Genomic DNA, 7,492 nt, shown 5'->3' with positions numbered 1-7,492 from the left:
ATGGCCTCTGCATCAGCTCCTGCTTTCTGACCTGTTTGAGTTCCAGTCCTGACTTCCTTTGGTGATGAACAGCAGCATGGAAGTGTAAGCCAAATAAACCCTTTCCTCCCCAACTTGCTTCTTGGTCATGATGTTTGTGCAGGAATAGAAACCCTGACTAAGACACCTGGTATCTGTATAAGTATTTACTTGTAAGTTTTTTTCCCAGTGCAGAGCCCAAGTGAACTCTACTAATTCTGTGTTTTGGGCTGGAGTACCGTGTGGCAAAATTTGAGTGTGCCATTGGGTAGATGGACAATTATTGCTGCCACAGCTCTCCTGCCTGCCTCTAAAGATGACCAGGCTGCTTCCATCAGTCAAGAGTTCAACATATACCTCAGGGAGGGGGAGAGTCTTAAAAGTCTGGGCAACTGGCATGGGATGTGTCCATCAGGTTCCCACAATCATGGAAAGGAACTTCAGGCTGTTGGTGGTTATTAATGTCACTGACTTGAGACACAGCATTGAAAGTGAGACAGGGAAGATCAAGTAAGAGGCTCTGATATTGGGTGACACAGGCATTTGACATCCATCCTCACCTCCCTCATAGGAGGGTGTACATAGCATGGCAAGATGTGTGCATCGGATCTTGGTCTAAAGTGAGTTTGTCAGCTTCCCTCACTAATGTATCATTTACAGCTTTAGCTTGCAAACAGGATGATCAACCTGAAGCCACTGGATCTAAACGCATGGGCAGATATATTCTTGGTCTCTGCCAATGTCCCAGGGTCTGAGTTAAGATATCCTTTGTAGCTCTTTTCCTCCTCTCCAGCTCCGGCGCCGTAGCCATCATGAATGACACAGTAACCATCCGGGCCAGGAAGTTCATGACCAACCGTCTGCTTCAGAGGAAACAGATGGTCATTGATGTCCTTCATCCTGGGAAGGCAACAGTACCAAAGACAGAAATTTGGGAAAAGCTGGCCAAAATGTACAAAACCACACCAGATGTCATCTTTGTTTTTGGATCCAGAACCCACTTCGGTGGTGGCAAGACCACTGGCTTTGGCATGATCTATGATTCTTTAGATTATGCAAAGAAGAATGAGCCTAAACACAGACTTGCAAGACATGGCCTTTATGAGAAGAAAAAGACCTCCCGAAAACAGTGAAAGGAACACAAGAACAGAATGAAGAAGGTCAGGGGCACGGCAAAGGCCACTGTTGGTACTGGCAAAAAGCCAAAGGAGTAGATCTGCAGTGACTTGATGTTTTGCTGTGATGTGCAGATTTCCGAGAGGACAAATAAACTAAAAAGCTTCTACAAAAAAAATAAAAATAAAAATAAAAAAATATCCTTTGTAAGTCAGAGTCTTGTAAATGAAAAGGTGGGATGTTTTAGAGACATTTATTAGAGCCACGGCTTGGGTCTGGCTTGCATTGATCCTTGAAAAGCCTATTCTTTTATGTCTGTCCATTTTAAAGGCTGGTATCCCACCATGACAGAATAAAGGGGCTGGGCTATTTTGGCTGAACCTAGAACTCAGAGCCTGCAGTATTCCCAGTGCCCACAAGTTCTATACCTGCTTCTAAGTTGGAGGCATAAAAATCCTAAGGATGACTTCTTTCTAGTGGTACTAATAGTTTTCTTACTTTGTGTGAGCTGGTACCCTAGATAGGAGACTTCTTATGGTATACCTGGGCCATCTTCTAACAGACTAAACAGCCCAGTGTCTTTTAAACAGATGGCTATGTTGGATGCTAGATCTGTGTACTGGGAGAGAGTTGAATCAGGGTGGGATAACCTGAATTCTGCAAAGTCCTTTTATGATGCTTCTCCAGAAAGCATGGGGGTGGGATAAGGTAGGTGGAGCTTTAAACTCTTGGGGTAATTGACTCAGTTAGCTGACTCTACTCAAAGATAATATTCATCTCTTTAAATGCAAATATGGACTGGCTCACCAGTGCCAAGAAAATGAGAAAGAAAGCACACTTAAGGTCCAGGACTGGATAGACCTGGTGATTTGGTGGGAGGATGTTAAGCAAAGTGTATGGATTCACAGTAGAAGAGTCGATGATCTCAGTCTAATTATTTACTTCCCAGAGACTACCTGATAATCTGATGTCCCCAGTTTATGGACCAGCAGGAAAGGCATATTCCAGGCTGACTGGCACAGGGGAAGAATATTTGCTCCCAATAGCCTCTTGTTACAAGGGTCAATTTCTAGTCTAGTCTTTTGGTTCATAGAATATTGCCAGATCTTCATGGGTATGGGTATAACCAAGAGACTTACCATAACGACTGGGTGATATGCCCCCAAACCTAGAGGATTTGCTTCAGCCCATACCTTAGGAAACTCATTATAGGTCTCAGAGCAAATTCCTGGGATGGGTGTTTGCCTCTGCTGAGGAGTCTAGACAGACTAGGAGATATTCTTTAGACAGAAGGGCCGTTATGCTGGTAGGCAATCATGGAGGCCATTTTAGTCTCCAGAGGAATAAAGGTGATGATGGTACCTAAGTTTTAAAGGAGAACTCTGCCTAGAAGGGGAAAGAGCAATCTGGGACCACCATAGAGGAGTGAGTCATCTGCTCAGTCTACTTGCTTTTTCGTTCAGGTGTGACATTGTCTTAGGGTTTCATTGCTCTGAAGAGATACCATGACTGAAGCAACTCCTATAAAGGACAACATTTAACTGGGACTGGCTTACAGGTTCAGAGATTCAGACCATTATCATCATGGGAGGAAACATGGCAACATCCAGGTAGGCATGGTGCTGGAGAAGGAGCTGAGAGTTCTGCATCTTGATCAGAAGGCAGCCAGGAGAAGACTGTTCTCTAGCAGCTAGGAGGAAGGTCTTAAAGCCCAACCCACAGTGACACACTTCCTCTGACAAGGCCACATCTATACACACCTCCTAATAGTGACACTCCCTGGGTCAAGAACATTCAAACCACCACAGATATGGAAGTCTTTAACTTTGCCAGTGGCTGCCAGAACTGCCATCTTTCTATTTGTAATTTGTCCCATTAGGGCCCTTAAAACAGAAATCTCTGCCCCAGTGCCTACCAGTAACTTAACTGGGTAGCCTCCTGTTGATGTGGTAATCACGGTCTCTTGGGAACCTAAGGAGGTAGAGCCCTGGCCCCTTCATTCTGACTCACTCTCCAGCTCCTGTGTGGTCAGGAGGATTAGTGCTTTCTTGAGTTGGGATAGCTTGGACATTCATTCCTCCAGTGTTCCTCTTCCTTACAATACGCACATTGAAACCTTTCCTGTTGGGAGCGACCTTGTTTGAACATTAACTGCCTTAATGACTTGGCCTCTGTGAGAAAACACTAGCCCAGCTGAGTACAAATAGACATAGATCTTGAAGTCAGCGGAGAACAAATAGCTATAAATCTTGTGGATAGGTGCCTAATAACCCATTCTGTTCTGATCTTCCTGCTGAACTGTTTACCCAGTCAATATCCCGGGAACAGGTGCATTACCCAGAGACAAAGCGACCCCCCTCCACCCCCTTCCTGCTCCTATGAGTATATAACCTGTGTGTGAAAAATAAAAATTTGTCAGCTTGATCAGACCTCTTGACTTGCTGTCTGTTCTTCACATTTCTTGTCCCTCATTCTCTTCCAGGTGCCTCTCAAGTCCCTGTTGTCTGTCCTGCGGGCCGGGACACTTTCCAGTGCAGGTTTCCCCATTCTCCCTACCTTTTGCTTCTGATGATCTCTTTTCTGGATTCAAATACTTGGATAAGTGAAATGCAGCCATCGTGATTTTTGTCTGTTTGTGAGTGGCCATGGCAACTTGTTTTTGTTTTTCAGTATTTTTAAAAAAAAAGAATTATTATATATGTGTGAGTATACTGAGGCTGTCTTCAGACACACCAGAAGAGGGCATTGGATCCTATTACAGATGGTTGTGAGCCATCATGTGGTTGCTGGGAATTGAACTTAGGACCTCTGGAAAAGCAGTCATTCAGTGCTTTTAACTGCTGAGCCATCTCTCCAGCCTGGTATCTTGATGGTTGAAAACTTTGGGCCACCTTTATAAGCTGGGAGGTATTAATTCCAGAAAAGTCCTTTTGCTTTAGAAGCTTTCTGCAGGCAGCAGGAGCAGATTAAGAGAAAGGGGTAACATTCAATGCCCTGTCAGTCAAATGGAGGGGTTTGGGTTTTCCAGTTATACATATCTGAGGCAGAGAAAAGAAAACAGACTAGGAAACACTGACTCCCTCTGAGTCCCTGTCTCTCCTTCAGTAACTCTCTGTGCCCTGCCTGGAGTAGGGCTTACTGAAGCATGGCAGGTCCTCAAGTGAGAGGCTAACAGGGGTAAAGGACACACAGGGATGAGAGCAACGGGATCTTCCTTAGTCAGAAAGGGATTATGGTGGTTGCCAGGAAAATATGAAGGAGATAGGCAGTGTTGTACCTAAGGAGAAGTGGGGAAGGAGGTAGAAGGCATAGGGGCAGAGGTTGTATGAAAAGATATGCCTAGACTACAAAGAGGGGCCGGGTAAACCAGAGTCCTCAGCCTCCAAAGGGGGAAGGGAAGGAGGGAAGAAATGGAATCTTTAAAAATCAACCCAGTGGGATCAAATTTAAAAGCACGAATCTTGAGCCAGGCAGGGTTGGGGGCAGGGGTAGGACAAGTGTTAATAATTGACCAGTTTAAGGAGATTGATCGGGGCATTCTGGAGTTTCCATGACTTTAAGCCAGATTTATCAGGCAATAGCTGGATCTAGGGAACACCATAGCCCTCCCCAACCCCTTGGAAGAATTTTTTCTGCTAACAGTAAAGGGTGAAAGCTTAGATCTGAGTGTCTCCATGTTAGGAGAAAGCTTCCATGGTTCAAAGTAGAAGATTAATGGGAGCAGCCTAGAAACAAAAACAACGAAGAAAAGATGGCCCCGTGTAAGACCTGACACAGGTCTCGCATAGGGGAGAGGAGTAGGGTTTCAAGTCAGAGGACTGACTCCATGATAAATTTGACCTGATGGAAAATTTTCTGTCTGCAGGTGGAAGGGGGATAACTAAGGAGCTCACAGGCAAAATGAACGAAATGAAAGAGGCCATCAGGAAAGGCAGAGAGTAAAGCCCGGCGTGGTGGCGCATGCCTTTAATCCCAGCACTCGGGAGGCAGAGGCAGGCGGATTTCTGAGTTCAAGGCCAGCCTGGTCTACAAAGTGAGGTCCAGGACAGCCAGAGCTATACAAAGAAACCCTATCTTGAAAAACAAAACAAAACAAAGAAAGAAAGAAAGAAAGAAAGAAAGAAAGAAAGAAAGAAAGGGAGGAAGGAAGGAAGGAAGGAAGAAAGAAAGAAAGAAAGAAAGAAAGAAAGAAAGAAAGAAAGAAAGAAAGAAAGAAAGAAAGAAAGAAAGGAAGAAAGAAAGAAAGGAAGAAAGAAAGGAAGGAAGAAAGAAAGAAAGGCAGAAAGTGTTTAAGTCAGACAAGCTGCAGTGAGGTCATGGCCCTGTGGGGGTGGGGGTGGGGTGAAGGTGTGGAATGCAACCAATGCCAGAAAAGCCTGTAGGACCCCAGGGAGAGTTGGCTTTTTCTCTCTGAAGGAAAAGGTGCCCTACAGCTGTCAATACAATCCCAAATGGAACTAGTTGCTTGTATAACATAAACAATGAGGACAGTGGGTCTCTCCCTAGAGAGTGAGAGGCTTCATGCCACCACTAAGTTAAAGTGAGTGCAGAGAACAGTCTAGTTTTCCTCCTCTAAAGACCAATAACAGGGAGGAGATGAGACAAGAAGGAGACATCAATAACAAAGTCAACACAATAACTCTGGGTAGAGTGTGCCCAGCATGCATCCACCACTCACAGAGATGGCCAGCCATTCATCCAGAATAAAACCCAAACCAAATCTCTCGTGAGACACACGAGAAAATCAAGAAACCAGGTTCTCCTCTACTGACACCTTAACTCGATGTGGGAAAACCAGGGAAGACTCTGCTTCAGGGTTTGTTTGTTTCCAAGACTTAGGAAGGCTCCTCAGAGGGCATGTGTTTCTTAATTCTAAGATGGATCTCCAAGAGGCCTGCTTTTCTCAATCAGAACTAGATTCACCATATAGACTTACCTCCTGGGAGTATCAGAAAAACTCAATCTGTTTCAGGATTTTAGAACATGGAAGTCATTCCAGACCTTTCTGGACTCAGTGAGATGAGTGCGGTCTTGGCATATTTGTCAAGGAGCCTCTTCTGTGCACCGTGTTCCTGGTCAGGAAAGCCCCAAGTAACACAGAGTCCTGTGAGGTATCGGAGAATCTTACTGGGGCCTCCAAAAAGAAAATAATCCATGTGAAAAAGATACAGACCAACACACTAATAAGCCAATTAAGAGCATAGTGTCCTTTAGTTTTTGGTGATCAAGTGTGGGCTAATGCCTCAGAAAGTTTCTTGATGCCAAAGCTAAGGGGTATGGCATTTTAAAAAGCAAATATGGGCAATATATTTACATATTTATTACATAAGGGTCAGAGTAACCTTGCTACACCTGTTTTGGCAGAACATAGTAGTAATTTCAAACAAAACATGACAATTTGATTTATACCTTTTTCGGATATTTTGCTTTGTGTTTAGTTTGTGTAAACCTTAATTATTTTGGTTAGTACATCTATCCTATAGATAGGATCACCAAGGAAGACATAGCTGTTAAGGAGGCAGAGGGCTAAAAAAGTGTCTATGCAGACACAAAATGGATTCAGGAAAAGATGGTGTTACCTTAATCACTTCAAGATTAGGGGCAAAATCTCCTGAGATTGCTTCCTCCGGGTCAGTACACACAAGCTGTGGTCCAGAGGGGGCCAAGGCTATACTTTGTGCTGATAGACAAGCTTGCTAATACATCAGAGGTTCTTCCAGGTGGTGCTAGATTTGAAGGCATGAAGATGTCACAGAGAGTAGCTTAGCTGTGGCTTCATGCTATGAGAGGTCAGGGGGAGAGGCCATTAGTGAAGGTGCAGCCTCAGTTGCAGTAGTGAGCCCAGAATTGAAGCAGTCATGGAAAAAAGTTGAGGTTGGAACAATGTAGCTAGCTCAGAGTCCCTGAAGAGAACAGAGGAGAGGCTATTGATGAAGGTACAGCCTGGTTGTTGCAGAGTATCCAGCATCTGGAGATGTCAGTATCATGGGATGACCACCAAGGACAGGAACAACTGTGGAGTAGAGCTGGCCTGAGCCCATGAGACAAGTGTATGCTGTGGGAGGCAAAGACAGAGAGGTGGAACTTTAAAGCCCTTTGAAGCCCAGGTGATCATGAATCCTAAAAATTTGACACTCAATGTTTTGTACAGTTTGACTTTGATTTTACTTTAATTTGCTTGTGACTGTTCCCTTTTGGAGTAAGAAGGAATAATGCCTCCATAATATGGCCTATGAGCAATTAAGCAAACCTATTGGACAGTTTCTTTCTTCCTTCCTTCCTTCCTTCCTTCCTTCCTTCCTTCCTTCCTTCCTTCCTTCCTTCCTTCCTTCCTTCCTTCCTTCCTCTCTCTCTCTCT

At 44.4% G+C, this 7,492-nt stretch overlaps 1 pseudogene; it reads left to right on the top strand.

The window, feature by feature from the left end:
- The first annotated feature begins 803 nt into the window (after positions 1 to 803).
- Positions 804 to 1,178, top strand: LOC110296790 (annotated as a pseudogene).
- The last annotated feature ends 6,314 nt before the right edge of the window (positions 1,179 to 7,492 follow it).

This window comes from Mus caroli, chromosome 6 (genome assembly GCF_900094665.2).
Source record: "Mus caroli chromosome 6, CAROLI_EIJ_v1.1, whole genome shotgun sequence".
Taxonomy (NCBI): domain Eukaryota; kingdom Metazoa; phylum Chordata; class Mammalia; order Rodentia; family Muridae; genus Mus; species Mus caroli.
This window is presented reverse-complemented; position numbering and strand designations above follow the sequence as displayed.